Source organism: Macrobrachium nipponense, chromosome 12, assembly GCF_015104395.2.
Source record: "Macrobrachium nipponense isolate FS-2020 chromosome 12, ASM1510439v2, whole genome shotgun sequence".
NCBI lineage: Eukaryota > Metazoa > Arthropoda > Malacostraca > Decapoda > Palaemonidae > Macrobrachium > Macrobrachium nipponense.
The window spans coordinates 85,148,635-85,168,078 of NC_087205.1; the positions used below are offsets into that span (position 1 = coordinate 85,148,635).

The following is a 19,444-nucleotide window of genomic DNA, read 5'->3' on the forward strand; positions in this document are numbered from 1 at the left end:
GAGGAGGGTTACGAACTCGTACTGTAGGTAAGCATCTGGCCACCACTGTGAACGTCGTCTGGGTGGGCTGATCGACACTTGACAGGAGAGCCAAAACCGTCCTCTGACTCATTCCAGTCCTCGTCGAGGTTGAAAACCTCTCAGGAGGATCGAGGGGGGGGAAGAAGAACTGCAATACTCCGAAAAAACGCCGCTCTCGCAGCAGCAGAGGAGGTGGAAGTAGCTTGCCACGACCGGCTAGACCTGAGCGAGCCATCCCGTCCGGAGACGAGAGGCTACCTGGTCCAGAACCAAGTCGAGAAGCTCTTATCGCAGCAAGCCCACCGTCAGTCTGGTTCCTCTTCAGGCTCCAGAACGACTTGAGCCGTGACGCGGCTCTCTTCTGGTGGGGAGCGGCGATAATTTGCCGAGATAGTTGTGTTGACGAAATCAGCGCAATAACCTCGGTCAAGTTCCTCTGGATCTCGGAAGTCATAGCATCTTGCGGAGTGGGACCGTCAAGCCCCTCGAACAAGAGCATATTCCAACAACCTCCCCCACCCCTCAGGAGGGGACACAGCTACAGACCCCTCTCGGTCTCCTCCTGCCACTTGCGCATACGTCTGGTCGTCCGAAGATCGTGCCTCGCACATACGGCGTTGTGACGGGATGTGCGGGGCACACCCCTCACCGATCACCCCGCTGTGCCTCGCTCTTCCTTCGTGTAAACCGAGGCAGTTGAAGGCAGGGAGAAGAAGACTCAACGCTCCCCTTCCGCTCGCTGGCAGGACAGCAGGCTTGGGGGGCTGCAGGCGATCGCCAACCTGCAGGCCTAGTCGAGTCGTTTCCCTGGGGAGGAAACGGTGGACGGAGAACAGCGGCTCCGATCTCGTGTGTCAGAAGGGCTACTGCTGGTCCCACCTATCCGCCCGGTCCCAGTGGGAGCAGCGGTCGGGAGTTCCATGCCAGAGACCACTGTCGCGGCTGAGGACCGGTGGCCGGGTGTTCGTGTTCTGCGTCGAACCGCTGGTACCAGCCTAGGCTGGTGCCAACGATCGGGGGGGAACCTCTTCCCAGCATCAGCCTGTGGCCGGGTCCAGGGACCGGGGGGGAAATCACATCTCCCGGGTTATCAGCTGGTCACTGCGAGAGCGGCCCAGCTGGTCTGGCGAGAGTCAACTGAGCGGCCTCTCACCAGCCTACTGCTCCGTGCCGCGGTCCCTGGCGCTGAGCGAGCTCTGGCACCAGAACTTTGGCTGCACGGTCTCCCGCAGGAGACCGTACACTCGGAACTCTGGCGAACGAGGGACCGAGCCGGTACCTGGCGTAGCGGCAGCGCCGCTAACGCCAAGCGAGGAAGTATCGGTGGTAGCCGATACTCCTCTGGTCCCCGTCGTCTTCTTCCTTGCGGAAGAAGAGACGGTCCCTGTTCTCGAAAGAGCAGGAGGACCAGCAGTAGGACCCCCCGGTGGGACGGGCCCTTAGAAGTTCCCGAAGGAGACTTCTTAGGGGGGGGAATACAGCCTTCTTCTTCTTCGGCTTGGTTGCCTTAGAAGTCGAAGGGGAAAAGAGGCGGCAGCAGACGACGACGACGACACCTTCCTCTTCTTCTTCGTCAGCTCCCGCAGGACAGATCCTCCATCCAGGACGGAGCCGGGGCAACATTGCCAGAAGCAACACGGCCCCCGGCGTGCAACCTGTCCGGAAGGACCTGAGTCTGGGGCAGCAGTACCGTGGACAGGGACGACGTGGGCAGGAGCGGGAACAGCAGGAGCGGCGAGAGCGGCTGGGCCAGCAGCAAGAACAGCGGTAGCGGCAGGTACGGCCGGTACGGCAGGCAAGTCAGGTAACCCAGGAGGCTTAGCTTCAGCCATCGACATCCTGGGTACCAGTGGCAGGTCCAGGGGAGGTTGGGCAGCGGAAGTCTGGGGTCGGCAACACAAAGAACCCAGTGGAGCGGCACACCCCTCCTCGGCACGGCAGCGATCGGCCCGTTGAACGGCGGCTTTCGGCATCACTGTCATCACATGCAGGGTATCACAAGTTTGAGGAGGGGCGGCGTACCCTGTGTAGTGTTGTGGTGGTCACCGCTCCATGGGTGACCGCCCCCACCCACGCCATAACGCTGAAACAACCCCTGGACACTAGGCACGCCCTGCAGACCCAAGGATGCCCACACCTGTCCAGGTTACTCGTTCTGCGGAAGCAACAAAAGAGTGATTAGTAAAGGGGTACCCTCTCGCGCGGCGAGGGGGGGCTAGCCCCACCCCAAACGAACGGAAGACCCCAAGAAAACAATTGTAAGGTTGGGGCACCGAGAGCCCTCCTCCAAGCTCGAGAGTTCGGGAGAGGAGAAGGATCTCCCCCGAAGGGGCAAGGTGCCATTCGTGGCGGGGAGCTGAGCGGGGGGGGGCAGGAAAAAAGACGAAGAATCGGATACCAAGGGAGTCGCGGGAGAGCTTTCCGACGACTTCCTGGCAGACCTTCGCTTCCCCCACCCTCGCACAGCCGTGAAAATAATGTGAAAATGAAACAGGATATACAGTACTGCACTTGCGATTCACTTCACACAACATAAAAGGGGAAGGATCAATCACGGGAAAGAGCGGAACCTTGATCCAAAATGAAAATGATGCAATCATAATAATATATGAACATGAAAAAGAATACCGCACTTGCGATTTCACTTTCACACAAAATTAATAGGAGAAGGATCAAATCCCGGTAAGAGCGGAAACTTGATCCAATAATATAATGCTATCATAAAAAATATATGAAATGGGAAGGATCAATTCCGGGTAGATCGGAAATTGATAAACCAAAATGAAAATTGATGCAATTAAATAATAAAAAATGAAAATGAAAAAGAATACTGCAATTGCGATTCCACTTTCATTGCATTCTATTATACAAAATAAGAGGCTTGTGCCGAGCGCCTTCACGTTCTCGGCAACGAACGCACAAGGGCAAAAATATAAGAAAGGAGTACTTACATTTTAATTACACACTTTCGCCAAAACAAAATACATGACTCGGAACGCGAGCACGCTCCCGCCCTCGGCACCGAGACATGATTCAAGGGTATCAATTTCATGAAAAGAGCGGAAACCGCCGCATCTACGGCGATAGCTCCATCTTGACCTATAATTAAGTAATGAAAATGAAAACAGAGTACTTTACAGTTTTCATTTTCAACTCAAACAAACCGTTAGTAGAAAACACAATATAAACAAAGCATACGACGATGAAGCTTGTATGCTGGCAGAGAGAGATGACGAAACACGTCCTTCACACCTGCGGCCGAAAGCAAGTGATTCTTCACCTCTCAGGTGCTCGGCGCGCGCGCACTGTCGGACAAGCAGTTAACTACCGTTCTCCCCTTGTTCGAAGCTTACGACCGTTCCAGCTGCCGCTAGCTACTTCCTATTGTTAAAAGGACCGAGGGTTTGTATTCGTGTCGGAACGATGTTGTATTTCATTGTTTATTGGGGTCAATTTAGCTTTAATTATAAAATTTACTGTGGTGTTTTTGTAGGGCTTGGAACGAATTAGGTTACGAAGACCGCTTTGGAACGGATTAATTTCGTACCTGAGGCACTACTGAAATATTTTTAAAATTCTCTTCTACATCTTTTGGAGACCAAACCTATGAGGTAAAGATTGTGGCAGGTGAAGAGAGGATCCTTCTACTGAGCAACATTTTACCTGAAATCTAACTACAACTTTACTCACTGCTGATAGAGAACTCAGCAACCGACCCCTTAATGTATAGGGATAACGGTTTGAAAGAAGAAGGGATAGAGAACTCAGCTTGGTTTCTTCACCTCTGCACTCTACTAGTGATACAAGAAATTGTGATATACACATTTTTTCCTAGTATGAACACTTAGGTATGTTTTGCATAAATATTTCATCATTAAAAGATTTAAAAACAATGGACTCTACAAAGCAACATGTATTCTCTTCACCTGCAAATACCATATCAAGATAAGTCATTTCTTGAAGTGACTCATATGTAATCTCTCCATTGTGCCTCTCTAAAACACTCTCAATTTCTTGCATGCATTTTGCTGGATGTCTGGATGAAGTGCCAAAACAGTAAGATAAAAAGCTGAGGAGAGTTAGTTGCAGTGGTATCATACCCAGCAATATAAAAACAGCACACACTGAGCTGTTATTACTAGCTCTGTTAAACTGAAAAATAAGATAAACTCTAGTTATAACAGACATAATATAGTATCAGGTCAAAATCCCCAGAGGACAAATCCCCCAGGACAAACTCCCCCATAAGACAAAATTCCCCTTGCCAAGAATTTCCCATTTTCTACCACTTGCTTGTTTTTCTAACAAGGCAATATTTGTTTTTTACTAACAGCTACATTAACTAATTCTCACTGTCACAGCAGTAGAGTCATTCTCATTTTCTAAAAAGGAAATATATATATTTTTTTTTCACTTACATACTTAAGTTTAACTAAATCTTCTTACAAAAAAATTCATTTAAAAAAAAATCACTTTAGTACTTCCAGCTATAAAAGATGGAGTTTGTGAAGAGCAGTAAAGGACAGGTGAAATTGCATCATGAAGGATATATTTACGTAAACGAAAAGAATTGGCAAACGGTCTGGTATCATACGAAAGTGAAAGAAGGCGATCTAAAGCATCATATAAAGCAAAAGTCAAAGTGAGGCAAGGTGAGGTCATCGAAAGAATTACACAGCCCCGCACACGCACCAATAGAACGAAATGTGAAGCCGCAAAAGTATTTCAAGAAATTAAAGAACGTGCACAACAAACAGAACAGATCACACGACAAATAATCGCTGAAGGTTGTGCATCTACATATATCAGAGCGCGTAGCTACAAAATTACCTTATATCCATTTCCTTCGAAGAGATGTAAGACTCTATAAGCAGAAAAAGAGGAACTATTACCGTTGCCATCAGGTACTAAAGATCTTGTTTGACCCGAAAACTGTAAAAAACCACCAGGGCCTGGAAATGGGAAATTTTTTGATGCATGATTCAACGTTTGACGGCAAGAGAATTTTAATATTTGGAATGGCCAAAAGCATTACATTTTTAAGAAATCATCCTCATTGGTGTTTGGATGGAAACATTTAAAGTGGTTCCTGAAATTTTTGCCCAACTGTATACAATTCATGCTGTAGTAGATCATCGCACTACAATGGTCCCCTCATATTCGCGGGAGATGCGTCACCAGACACGCCCCCCCTTCCCCACCGGAAATAGTTAGAACCCGCAAACTAGTTTGGCACCCCTATAAAATGCTGAAAACAGCCTATTTTGTTAGTTAAAACTCAAGAAAAACCCACTAAAAAATGTTTATACATGTATTTGGTTTTTTAATAGTTTTACCACAAAAAGTGCACTTTATGATGAAATTGATAAAAAACAGGAATTTGTGGATATTTCTCATAGAAATACCTCGAATTATACAATTTTCCACAAATAATACGGGGAAACGTTCCCAAGAGAAATCCCGCGATGTGAGAGTCCGCGAATCCGGAGAACACGAATACAGGGGTCCACTGTACGTATACCCTGCATCTCTGCACTGTTACTGGATAAGACCCCAAACAACTTATAACAGATTTAAATACAATAAGTTAAAAATCTTGACAAATTGCTCGCCTGCGAGTGGCAATTATCTAGTTTTTGGAAAGAGCAATGCTGAATACTTTGATAGCACACCTTCCTGAAGTCGATGTTAATGGCTGGTTTCTTCAATTGTGCCAAAATATTTAAAGAAAAATACAAGGGTTTGGTTTACAAAAAACATCTATCAAAACAATAATGAATTTCCTCTTAAATGAGAATGACAGCAGCCCTTGCCTTTATTCCCCCTGAATATGTTTATAGCATTGAAGAGCGCTATGATTTTATGCCAGAGGAGAGTTTGCCAATTTGGATTACTTTGAGGATCACTATATTGCAGGCCATGTCGACGAGGACGACCGAGAACCCACATTTTGCATACCTCTGTGGAATATGTATGCAAGAACAAACGATGAACTTAATCATACCAATAATTCTGTGGAAGGATGACACCGCAGTTTCGTATCATTTGCTGGATGTTCCCATCCAGTCAACTGGAAGTTTGAGTCTCTTAGAGCGAGAAATCAACTTTCAAGATGTTCAGATGAATCAGATTATTTCTGGAATCGCTAGTGAACCACCTAGAAAGAAATATAAGGATGCCACATCACGAATCACATCAATTGTGCTAACATACCAAGAAAAAAACGTTTTTAGATTATCTTAGAGGATTGCATTTAACTTAGGGTTTTAAACACGTTCAGTCTTTCAATAAAACAATTTAGTAGCATTTTCCTGAAAATTGCGCATTTTGCTCAAATATTTTTATTGTTAAGAATTCCATCTCTTGAAGATGAAAGCTACGTTAGTTAAAAAAAATTCTATCAGTAATATTCAGTTAACCCTCTTTCGCCGATTGGACGTATTATACATAGAAATAAATAGTCTGTCGGGTGCCGATTGGAAATATCGTACGTCGGACATAGAAAAGTTTTTTTAAAAATTCGCGGAAAAATAGTTATAGGCCTACCAGGCGAAAACTTTTGAATCACGCGCCTTGGGAGATGCTGGGAGCTCATGGATCAAGGCGTTGTTTTGTTTACAATCGGTACGCAGGCGCGCAAGTGCGAATTTCTTTCTTATCGCACTAAAAAGTATGTGACACATCTCAGAAATTATTTTGTCACTTTGACATAGTTTTGGCACCATTTTAAATTAGCTGTTACATGGAGTATTATATATGAAAATGTGCGCAATTTCATGAAAAATACAAAAAAAAAAATACTCATGATTGTAGCTTTTATCAGTTTGAAATATTTTCATATAAATAACAATAAGTGCCAAAATTTCAACCTTTGGTCAATTTGACTCTACCGAAATGGTCGAAAAACGTAATTGTAAGCTAAAACTCTTTTATTCTAGTAATATTCAATCATTTACCTTCATTTTGCAACTAATTGGAAGTCTCTAGCACAATATTTTGATTTATGGTGAATTTATGAAAAAAACTTTCCTTACATCCGTGCGGTAACTCTTCCAATAAATTTTTTCGTGCGATTGTCGTAATGTTTGCACCATTTTAAATTAGCCGTTACATAAAGTTTTACATATGGAAATGTGTGCAATTTCATGCACAATACAACTAAAAACAACCCATGGTTGTAGCTTTAATCAGTTTTGAGATTTTATCATATAAATACTCATGATTGTAGCTTTTATCAGTTTTGAAATATTTTCATATAAATAACAATAAGTGCCAAAATTTCAACCTTCGGTCAAATTTGACTCTACCGAAATGGTCGAAAAACGCAATTGTAAGCTAAAACTCTTATATTCTAGTAATATTCAATCATTTACCTTCATTTTGCAACAAATTGGAAGTCTCTAGCACAATATTTCGATTTATGGTGAATTTATGAAAAAAAAAACATTTTCCTTACGTTCGTGCGGTAACTCTTCCGAAAAAATCAGAAATTTTTTCATGCGATTGTCATAATGTTTGCACCATTTTAAATTAGCCGTTACATAAAGATTTATATATGAAAATGTGTGCAATTTCATGTAGAATACAACAAAAAAATGATGATGGTTTTTGGTAGCTTTTCTCATTTTCGAAATATTTGCATATAAATCACGAAAATAGAAAAAAACCCACGTTTCCCGTGTCAACTTTGACTCTACCGAAATGGTCAAAAAAACGCAATTGTAAGCTAAAAAACTCTTACAGTCTAGTAATATTCAGTCATTTGTATCTTCATTTTGAAACAAATTCGAAGTCTCTAGCACAATATTTAGATTTATGGTGAATTAAAAAAAAAAAAAACCAAAAAAAAAAAACTTTCCTTCCCTCTGCGCACAGATTCTCTGCCGCAAATCTCCGAAATGCGTACATCGCATTCTCGTAATACTTGCTCCATTTCATATTAGGCGTTTCATAGAGTTTTATATATGAAAATGTTCACAATTTTATGTAGAACACAACAAAAAATAATTGAAGGTTGTAGCTTTTCTCATTTTCAAAGTATTTGCATATTAATAAAAATATATAACAAAAATTCGACATTTGGTCAACTTTAACGTGTCCGAAATGGTCGAAAACTGCAATTGTAAGTTAAAACTCTTACAGTAATATTCCAATCATTTATCTTCATTTTGAAACAAATTGGTAAGTCTCTACAAGCAATATTAGATTTATGGTAAATATTTTTGAAATAACATTTTTTACGTCCAAGCATTACGAATTCATGCATCATTTTGTGATAATATTTTCTCTGTGTTGCTTTGATCGTTTTACAATGTGTTATATAATAAAATGATTGCAATTTAGTGTACGTACAATACAAAAAAAATTAGCTCCTTAGCTTTAACCGTTTTGCTCACAGCGCGATTTGAATACAATTATGTATATATGAAATTTTGTTTTTGCGCTATCATATATTGCATTATTTATATATGATAATGATATTTTTTTCATTTCTGATGGTTGCATACTAAACTTCAGGCAATGAAAAAAAAAAAAAAAGAGCCAAAAATGAACTCTTAATCTTGAAAAACTAAGCGCGCTGTGCGAAAAATTTTTTGAAAAAAAATATTTTTTTCCCGCTTCCGCGCTCACTCCGAGACCCCCCTGGCATACAGGAGACATTTTTATATCACCTTCGTTGTAAGAGGGTTAACTAGAAGTATATACATAGCAATAACAAATGTAAAACAGCAAATGACTGTACGAGTATTTTTAATATATTTCTGTTTGGTACAATATAAGCAATAAAAAATGAAACAAGTTACTACTATTATTGGTTGCTTACATTTTCATTACTTTAAATTTGTCCCAGGGGAATTTGTCCAAGGGGATTTTGTCCAAGGGGGATTTTGTCCTCCAGGGGAATTTGTCCTAGAACCACATAATACTGTACTGAAAGTTTTTACTCCTCTACATATTTTTCCTTACGACAAAGTGCTCCCTTTTTTGTGAATAATTACAACTAATAAAATGCATACAAATTAATGCTGACTGCTAAAAATCCATAAATTTAGCAAAATTTTTTATAATGCAATCAATAAAATTTTGAATAAATGAGACCTTCCCAATTCACAAAATGCAATCAATAACAAAAGGTCTTGTTTAATGAGAAATTACCAATTTCACTGGATAAATTATAAGCTTATATTGCAAAAAGTTCAACACATTCATCCATTCATGAAAAGTAATTCTATATGGTAGATTTACAATACTTTAGAACAGCCACTAAGAATCTAACCTATACAGTATGTATTTGTAAATAAGGGAGTATCTGCAACCAAAAGTCTTTGATAAACAATGTAGAGCAATTTCTTCTATCTTCTTACATCACTCCAATAATTAAACATCCATTATGTAAAAATATGAATAGTCCTTAAGAATTTAGCTCTCAAGATTTTAACTCCGTAAAAACTATCACAATCTCTCATAAATAAAATTCAAACTGCATTTAAAAAAAAAAAAAAAGTTAACTGCATGCAAATATTTCTCTTCCTATATAGCAACCTATCAAAGTCCTTACTTTCACTGTCCTCTTATAGTACCCTGCATTAAAGAAGCTACAAAAAAAGTTGCAATTGCAAGGGTTGGTAACAGCCTTCACCCACAGCTTGGCTCTCAGTCCAGGTCTGAAAAACATTTGGAATAGTTTTCTTAGCCATACCCATGGCTACCTGTGCACTTTGCTTTCTTTGTACACCTTTTAATTATTTTTTACTTTTTTGTCTTATCACATCTTCCATTAATATAACTTTTCCTTTAATATATTAACCTCACTCTTCCTACTGTCCTTTCTTATTTTTACATTACACTACTCATATTAGTATTACAGTACATTTGAAAAATACCTTGGTTTGCAGGTTTCTTTGATGAAATAGTTGAATTATCAATGCCTTTGTTATTGTTTGTTTGTTCCTGCAATGATGCATCCAACAAAAGTTGCAGAAAATCATTTCTTCGAAGATTATTTTCTAGGCGATACTTCATTGTCGTCAGATACAACCTGGGAATACTGCAATTTTTAACTAATTTTTCCTTACAGATTTATGTAAATGAACATACAATGAATTACATGAAAAATGTCCAGTTTTCAGTAGCTTTCAAGAAGAGAGAAACATGATCATGAAGTAAAAGAAAAAAAACCCTTACCTTTGTGAAGAAATGAATTGGTGTCCTATCAACAACATTGAGATGAAGTCTTTTAGCAATATGAGGCCAAAGGAACTGGAAGAACATTAAAGGCCTCTTCCACTTAGCAGGAGGCTTGAAAAATCGGGCAGCTGCTGCAGAAAACTCATCCTACAGTATGAAAAATATTTACATACAAGTCTTTGAACATTATCTGAACAAGTTATGAATTTTCTTTTCTTGAAAAGCAGAACGGATTCATGGGTATCAATAATATGTCACTTTCCAAGAAAAACATAACTGAATATTTGAAGCCCTTGTACCTAGACATTTACCATGATATGACATAGATCTGAAAATCTGGACACCATCAACAGAAAATCTATTATGCCTAGAATATTCCTAGCACCAAAAGGTTGTCAATGGCTTCCATATGCCAAGAGACTGATTCCTTAAGCATCTGGAATCTATTCTAACCTTGGTTAAATGAATATAAATACTATGCACAAACTCTTACCCAATAAACATAATTTGCTATCAGGGTATTGAATACTGCAGAGAGACACTACCAGGGCTTGGATTGTACTAATCACCACTGCAGGCCTGTACTGAGATTCTGTATATGCTCTGATTGTTCAAAATCAATTAGGGAGCCCATTCACAAGTTTTGTCAAGTACCGGATCAAGTTCTAACAAATGCCTCTCTCTGTTAGAGTTAAGGGCAATGTATCTGAATTTAATGGCACCTCTGTGACTATATATTTCCTGTACAACTATATGCCAATACAGGCAGTCCTCGGTTATCGGCGGTCTCGGTTAATGGCAATCCGGTTTTATGGGGCTTGTCTAGTGGCATAAAATTGACGATTTATGGCTCCATAACAGGCCAAGTTTTGGTTATCAGCGCCATGAAGGTGCCGACAATAGTTATGGTGCTATAACATACCTAACAGAGGTACCATTAACCAGTTATCAGCGCCATTACCTGAAACTCGGCACCACACGCGCCATAAATGGCTGAGTTTCGGTTAATGGCAGTTTTTGGTTATCAGCACCCTGCTGAGAAGGGAACCCCTGCCGATAACCGGGGATTGCCTTTAACTTGAAAGCAGGTAATCCTGTCACTTGAGAAACAACAGATGATGACTGTAATGATAACATGCCTATACAGTGGACCCGCCGTATTTGCATTCTTGGCATTTGCAGACTCATGTATTCGCAAATTTCTCTATGGAACATATCTACCCATTATTTGTGGGAAATTCACATATCTGTAGTGTTTTCTATGGGAATATCCACAAATTACTGTCATTTTTCATATCAATTTCGTGATTATGTCCTTTTATGATAAAACTATTAAAAAAAAAACAAAAAAACCAGGTACAAGCAAACAAAACAGGCAGTTTTAAGTATTTTTATAGGGGGTTCTAAGTACTACATATTCGCGGATTCTAGCTATTTGCGGGGGAATCTGGAAAGCATCCCCCACAAATATGGGGATCTACTGTAATTAATTTATTTCATGACAATCTATAATTGACCCTCAAATCTGGCAGATTTCCATTAAGCAACTTTAATTAATAACAGAACTTGCATCAATAATTCCTATATAGAATAGCCTTTGAAGCTTTGTCACCTTTCACATAAACCTGCATATGATGTGCAAACTACAAATGAAAAACTAAAAAAAGTTTAGTGGACCATAAATGCCTGAAATACATATACATGTCAGTCTAGATTAGTTATCTATAAAAATGAAAAAATAAATTAAATGTAAACTAAGAAAAACCTGTACTGATGCAACTTCTGGAAGGAGTGGGGATCCTTTTTTAATTAGGAACACTTGGATAATTCTAAGTCCTTACAGTGACAGTGGATTCTTAGTGGTAGGATTTAAGAAAAGCAGAGCATCTGGGATGATAAATGTGACATCCACCCTTTTAGGAACACTAGGATGATTTTCAGTCCATGCAGTGACAGCAGCTTGTTAGGTGGTGGAATTTAAGAAAAGACGACCATCTGGGATGTTAACTGTAACATCTAGGTAAACCTGGAGACAACAGACTAAGTAAAATGTTTTATCTGTATTCTCATTCCCAACATAAGAATACAAGATTTCCTCATCAACAGGTCCTCATTCTTGGCCAGTACTGACTAGCCTAGAAACAACAGCAAGTGATCACTGGACATGCAGGTGATAAGGCCAAGTTTGCTGGTCCAGCTTAATGATACCAAGCTAGTCAAGAAAACTGTCTTCTGAAGCAAGTGGGCCTTGGTTGCGTTGGAATCACAAAATTGAGGAGACAACAGGAATCACTAGAGGACAAAGGTATGATGGTGTTATCAAACTCTTATACACATCTTGGTCTCTTGAATCAAGAAATGCCACTTAGCAGATACAATTGTCCCTATCTTGGCCAGAAAAGCAAGAAAAATAAAGCTCGATCAGGTAAAAGGATTAAAAATCACTTCCACAAAACATACTATTCTATCTAGCAGAAAGCAAGGGAGAAAAAGAGAGTACTTTGAAAAAGAGATTCTCTTTGATCATACATTTGCCATTGAGTCAAGCTTCCCGAGTACAGAAACTGAAAGGGAAGAGATGTATGTCTAAGCACAAATGAACTAGTTCCTTAAAACGGAAGGGACAGACTAAATGCTCCTCTTCCTGTATAGGAAGCAAAGGAGAATGCTATCAAGAAGAGCCAGGTCTATAAGAGTCCTCTTCATCAGGGACAAAAGTAGTTCCAGAACCAGATGGTTTCACTCCATCTAGCAGAAACCTGAAAGTTGAGAAGTCTCTCACTGTGAAAACTCACTGATGCCTTGTGCAGACTCACTGACACCTCATGTGAGCTTGCTGATGCCTTGTGCAAATTTGCTGACAACTTGCTCTCAGACACTATGCAGATTCGCTGACGTCTGTACAGACTCACTGCTAGCCGTGCAAATTCACTTCCAGCCATGTGGACTCGCTGAGACCCATGTGGACTCACTGTCGCCCATGTAGACTCACTGGTGCTCATGTGGACATACGGATGCCTGCATGGACTCACTGCTACTTTGTACAAACTTATGCAGCCTCAAGGACTCCTCATACAAATTGACAACTTATGCCTAGACAACCAATGGACTAACAGGCAAATGCAAATATCAGATACATTTAGCCTAAGCTTGAAAGACAATCCATAGAAACCACAAAAGCCTGGCCATGGACATAAAATGGACTTATCAAAAGAGGCATTTTTATAATAAATGAAGTTTTGTATATACCTACCAAGTACAGTGGTACCTCGAGATACGAAATTAATCCATTCCGAGACGGCCTTCGTATCAAGAGTTTTTTGTATCTTGGAACACATTTTACATGTAAAATGGCTAATCTGTTCCAAGCCCTCCAAAAACACCCCAGTAAATTATATTTCCAGGCCTAAAACACATGTTCTAGGGTTACGACGGAAGAAATATGACTCCAAAAAGGCAAAATACTGTACATACTTGAGTAATATTCAACTGCATATAATGTTCAACCCCATTTTTACTGCATATATTAGGACTTTAGCATATGTCCCTTAGCAATAAGCCTAGCCTATGTTAGCGGTTGCTACTGTAGCCTAGTCTATGATTCTGACATCTAAACCTAAGAGCTAAAAGCTTAGAATATGCCAATAAAATGTATAAATAATCAGTATGTACTCATTTCAAATAATTATTAATTAATCATTAACTATAATACACAAACAAACAAAAAAACAAACCTTCCAATCGATTGTTTACATTCTCAGCTCTTACCCGTCTTACGAGTATGGAACGAGCGCCAAGCAATCATTTTTCCTAGCACACAGTAAGCCATAAATTGTCATTAGTATCTCTCTTCAACTAATGAAACTACCAAACAGTATAATAACCATTCATTTCTATTCTTTATTCTATCTTTACCTAACGGAGATACCAAGTTACTGACAGCTATAATGAAAGATACGTCATACGTATACGTAACGTAATAATAAAACAGAAGAAGAATTCTAAAAAATGCGTATTTGTTGGCAGTCTGATTTATTTTATATTTTATGATATCTAATTCACATTTGTTTTTCAATGTATTGCATGTACTCATTTCAAATAATTATTAAGTAACCATTAACTATAATAAACAAACAAAAAAAAAAAGCTTCCAAACGTCTGTTTACATCCAGCACTTACGAGTATCGAACGATCTTGCCAAGCAATCACTTTTACACAGTAAAGCCATAAATTTTCAAATTATCTCTCTTCAACTACTGAAAATACCAAACAGTATAATAAAACCATTCATTTCTATTCTTTATTCTAAAAACTTTATCTAATGTTTCTTTTTTTTTTTTATTAAATGTATTGCATGAAATACCAAAGTTTTTCAATTTACAGCAACCTTTTACCCAATAGAAACTTAAAGCACAAGGGGTAGATGCTGACCAATAGGAGAGCAGGACCTTATGGGGTGACTAGCATCAGGAAACCCAATGGGAGAGCGGGAGGATGGTGCCGAGTTTACTCAGTTGGCGACGCGGGAGTTTTTAAAATGTTTCCTCGGTGGTCCGGGCGAATCTCGGAACTTTATAGCAACAACCTTTCGTATCTTGAAAACTTTTCGTATGTAGAGCAGTAAAATTTTTCGTATTGGCTTTCGTAACTTGGATTTTTCGTAAGTTGAGCCTTTCGTATCTCGAGGTACTACTGTAATTACATATGCTAATTATTTCCCCACTTAGCAGCAAAAATTCTAATTTTGGGGGAGGCCTTCGAAAGCTCAGTGTAGTACAAGTTGCCGCTCACTAATGGCAATACATACTACTGGTAATGACTTGGCCAACCACCTCATTCTGTTCCATGACCACATGCCCATTAGAGAGGAGAAGGGTGGGCTCCGCTCATGTAATTACTTGCTAAGTAGTATATACAGTAGTAGTACCTCAGACTTTGAACTTAATCCATTCCAGAAGGCTGGTCGAAATAAGATTTGTTTGAAATATGAAACAAATGTTCCCATAAGAATCAGGATAATTCATTCCAGCCAAGAAGAAATTGAAATATCGGAGGCCACCAGTCTGATTGGTAATGGTTCCGCCCCTTCTTCTTGTTCGGGAGTTAATTTGATTCCCGGAAGGGGGAAGCTTTTTTCATCAATCTCATTTATTCCAGAGTCGGAGGCGTCTAAGATGGCGGCAATTTGGAAGACGCTCGGGCTCGGGGTCCCCTCCATGGAGGGGTTGCTAGCGCACTTTAGGAGGCTCGCTACCCCTTCCTCATGCTGGCCAGACCCTCCCCCCTCCTCCCGGCCTCATCTCCGTGGGTAGATGAGGTCAGCCATCTTGTATTACTCTGCCAGTGACTGTTGCCGCTTCTTCAAGTCGGAGGGAAGCCGTGGCGTCACCCCTGTTGATGACGTCACGGGATCAGTCGTTGTGTATTCCTCTGCCAATGGCATCTGCTTCCCCTTTAGACCAAGGGGAACCCATGACGTCATCTCCACTTGTGACGTCACTCCCATCGATGACTTCACTCCAGTTTGTCTCCTCGCACTGCCTCTCTCAGCTGCGACGTCATCTCTGCCAACCAGTTTGCTACATCTCCCTTCCATGTCATTGGAGCCTTCTCTTGCAGATCAGCTGAGGTTATATGCCAGGTGGTGCTTAAGAGGTTGGACTCTGTTTTGGATGATAAGTTGGTGCCTTGTCGGCTGGGAGGACTGGAAGGAAACATGTTGCATCGTCCCTGCCTCCTGCGAAGAGATTGCATAAGAAACCAGTGCTGTCTTCCTCTCCCTCTTCCCCCTCTACGCCACGTCGGCGTATCAAGCGTTGGAAGGCTAAGGACTTTACTCTTTCTTCGCCTACGAGGGAGGAACAACGCAGACGTGTTACCGAGAGTGTTGGTGTTTCAGAGAGTGTTAGTGTTAGTGTGTCTTCTCTTGTGCAATCTGCAGTGGGTGCTTCGTCCTCTGCATCAATTCGCAAGCGTGTTGCAACCTCCTCGTCCATGCATATCGCGGAGCGTGTTGCAAACCTCCCTGTCCGTGCACATGATGCAAGTGCTCCTACTTCTCCAGGGCTATTCGTCGCCATAAGGTCTCAAGGCGCCTGTCTAAGAGGTCAAAGGTGGTGAGCGCGAAGTTGGTGCAGCAGGAGTGTTTACCTGCCCTCTCTCTGGTGCTTCCAAGAGTTCGACACTGGGGGATTCTCCTTCGACCTCGAGTGTCAGGATTCCTCTCCAAGTCATGTTTCGAACGTCTCGCCATTGCCTAACCATTCATGGACATGTTAATGAGTCATCTGTTGGAGGAGTGCGTAGTGATGTTCCTAGTGTTGTAGTGGGTTCGTCTCGGGAGCCGGTGCGTGGACCCAGCCCAGACAGGTTAGTTGGTGTTTTGGGCTGTTTGGCTGCTGATCCTTCCATTAATTTTAATGAGGAAGGTGCCTTAGAGGAGCCTCCACATTCTTCTCGTCATCGGCCTCCGTTGCTGGAGCAGGAGGAGGGAGACACGAAAGAGTTTTTGTCTTCCTTTCTGGAAATTGTCGATTTCATTTGTGGATTCAACAATTTGGAAAGTAGGACTCAGGCTTGGTTGTCTTACACTCCTTCTTGCTTGGAAGCCTTGCTGGGAGCTACACAGGATCCCAAATCATCTCTTCAGCTTCCCTTGTTGGGGCATGTCCAGTCGGTCTTGCATAAGGTTAACGCTTGTTTCAGACTGGGACGGTTCGCTTCGCTCTAGGGGCTCTACCAAGCTATTTCCCCCACTTCTCACGAGACATAGGAAGTACTATGCTACAAACTCTGCATTTTTGATGTCACGCCATCTTAATCTAGATGTCATTCACCTGAAGCTGGGATTGACTTTGGAGCAGGTGAGGTCGGTGGCTTCTCCCTTGTCTCCACAAGATGCCTCAGCGTTGGAATCTACGGCAGCCTCCATGTTGCAGCCAGTTTCTTGGCTGGACTTCTGGTCTGTGATCATTGCCAAGATAGCTCCTGGCAGGTCCCCAGAAGGGTTAGTGAGCACATCCTCGCTTGCCAGTCTGTTGCAGTCCGGAGGCAAGGCGTTTTCATATATGGCTCACCTCAGTGTTTATTTATGGGCTAACCTTCTTCTGATTAGAAGAGACGCGGCTTTATCTAGGATGGAGAGATCAGTTGACACAGAGTCCTTGCTGGCATTGAGAAATGGAGATCTGTTGGAGTCCTAATTTTTGTTCCCTCGGACCGAGCTCGAAAATGCAATAGACAGGTGCTGGACTGACACCAAAGACAGACTGGTGCACAACCAGGCCATGTCTAAGTCAGAGTCTCGCCTCCCGGAGACGTCCGGTTCCTCCTCCTCCCCCTGTCCAGCAGCAGTCAAGAAGATCGTCACCTGGTAGGCCGTCAAGGAGTTCGAATTCGGCAGGCCTTCCCATTCAACTCAGCCTAGGTCAGAGGACCAACGTCCTTTTCGCTCTCATTCCTTTAAGCCAAGAAGGGGCTCAAAGGGCAGAGGTAAAGGGGGCCGTCGGTAGGTTAGGCGCCTCTCCCTCGCCTGCACTACGGGTGGGAGGGTTGCCTGGCGGGCCATTGGGCCAAGTGGCAGAGTTATGGGGCGGAGAAGATTGGTTGGTCTCGGCAGTTTCCATGGAAAAAGCTGCTACAGGACAGGATAGTCAACTTCAGTTTTCTGTCTGGAACTGGGCATCGTAGTCAACCAGGAAAAGTTGAATCTCGTACCCAGTCAAAGGATTTTCTACCTGGGCATGGTCATCGATATGACAGTGGCAAAATTTTTCCCGTTGGATCAGAGATTGGAGAAGTTGCGAGTGGTGGCATGCGACGTCCTGTCGGAACCACATCAGTCAGCTCATCACTGGATGGTTCTTCTGGAGAAGCTGGTCCCTCATGGGGGTCTTCATCTTCAGTCTCTGCAATAAAGACTAGGAGAATTCTGGTCTCCGGCAGAGGACTCACCCCTGTTAAAGGTTCCTCTGTCTCTGGAAGTGAGAGAAGACCTTCGTTGGTGGTTGGACAACCCGAATCTGTTGAAGTGTGTCCCTCTGCGTTCTCTTCCACCAGACTTCCTTCTGTTCTCAGACACCTCCCCCGCAAGTTGGGGGGCTCATTCAGGCGGCCTTGTCGTTTCAGGCGTTTGGAGTTTGGAGGACAAACAGCAACATATCAACGTCTTGGAGTTGAAGGCAGCCTTCCTGGGTCGGAAGGAGTTTTGGGAGAAGGTAGAAGGTCATTCTGTCGTTCTCATGTCGGACAACATCACGGTGGTAGCCTGTGTAAACAAGCAGGGAGGCCTGGTTTCTCATCAACTTCATGCCTTGACTGTCGAGATTCACCAGTGGGCAGCCAGCGATTCAGTAGAGCTCTCAGCCAGGTATATCCCAGGCAAACAGAATGTGGTCGCAGGCAAATTCAGTCATCGGGATCAGACCCTAGGCACCGAGTGGTCCCTTCATCAAGTGGTAGCGACAAGCTTTCTTGAATTTTGGGGGAGAGCCATGCTGGACCTTTTTGCAATGCTCTTCAACAGGAAGCTGGAGATATTCTGTTTCAGTGGTCCCAGATCCTTTAGTGTTAGCAGAGGAGGCATTCCACATCCCTGGGACAACCTGGAGGTGTATGCCTTCCTCCGTTTTGTTTGATCCGTCAAGTTCTGAATAGGCTAATGAGTTCACAGGGTCTCAGGATGACTTTGGTAGCCCCTCTGTGGCCTCGGGCAGAATGGTTCCCAGATCTGCTGTCGTTGCTGTCAGAGGTCCCTTAAGGGAAACCATTCCCCTTTGGTGACATCCCGTGTCAACCGCATGCGGAAAGGTTCCACCAGTCAGTAGAATCCCTGTCTCTTCATGGTTGGAGGCTATCAAGTATCTCCTCCAAGCGAGAGGCTTTTCCTCGAGAACAGCAGGGCATATGTCCAGCAGTCTCAGAAAGTCTACCTAAGCAGTTTACCAAGGCAAATGGGCGATGTACTGTGATTGGTGTTGTAAACGGGGTTTTTCTACACTTGCAACCTCTATTCAGCAAATAGCAGACTTTTTAACCTTCCTCAGAGACGAGAAACATTTGTTCATTTCTATCATTGGAGGCCACAGGGCGGCCCTGAGTTTGGTGTTACGCCTTAGAGGTATCGACGTCTCCTCTTCCTGGGAACTTTCATTGTTAGTTAAGGCGTTTAAGCAGTCAAGTTCTCCTAGAGAGCTCAAGCCTCTGACGTGGGATGTTTCTTTGGTTCTCAAGAGCT

At 42.3% G+C, this 19,444-nt stretch overlaps 1 protein-coding gene and 1 pseudogene across 5 annotated transcripts in view; one reads left to right on the forward strand and one right to left on the reverse strand.

Annotated features, from left to right (window-relative positions):
• The window catches only part of LOC135224629 (probable cytochrome P450 6a13), a 216,421-nt gene that overhangs the window by 11,975 nt on the left and 185,002 nt on the right, over positions 1 to 19,444 (forward strand). The window lies entirely within an intron of this gene.
• The window catches only part of LOC135224865 (cytochrome P450 6B7-like), a 58,671-nt pseudogene that overhangs the window by 2,294 nt on the left and 36,933 nt on the right, over positions 1 to 19,444 (reverse strand).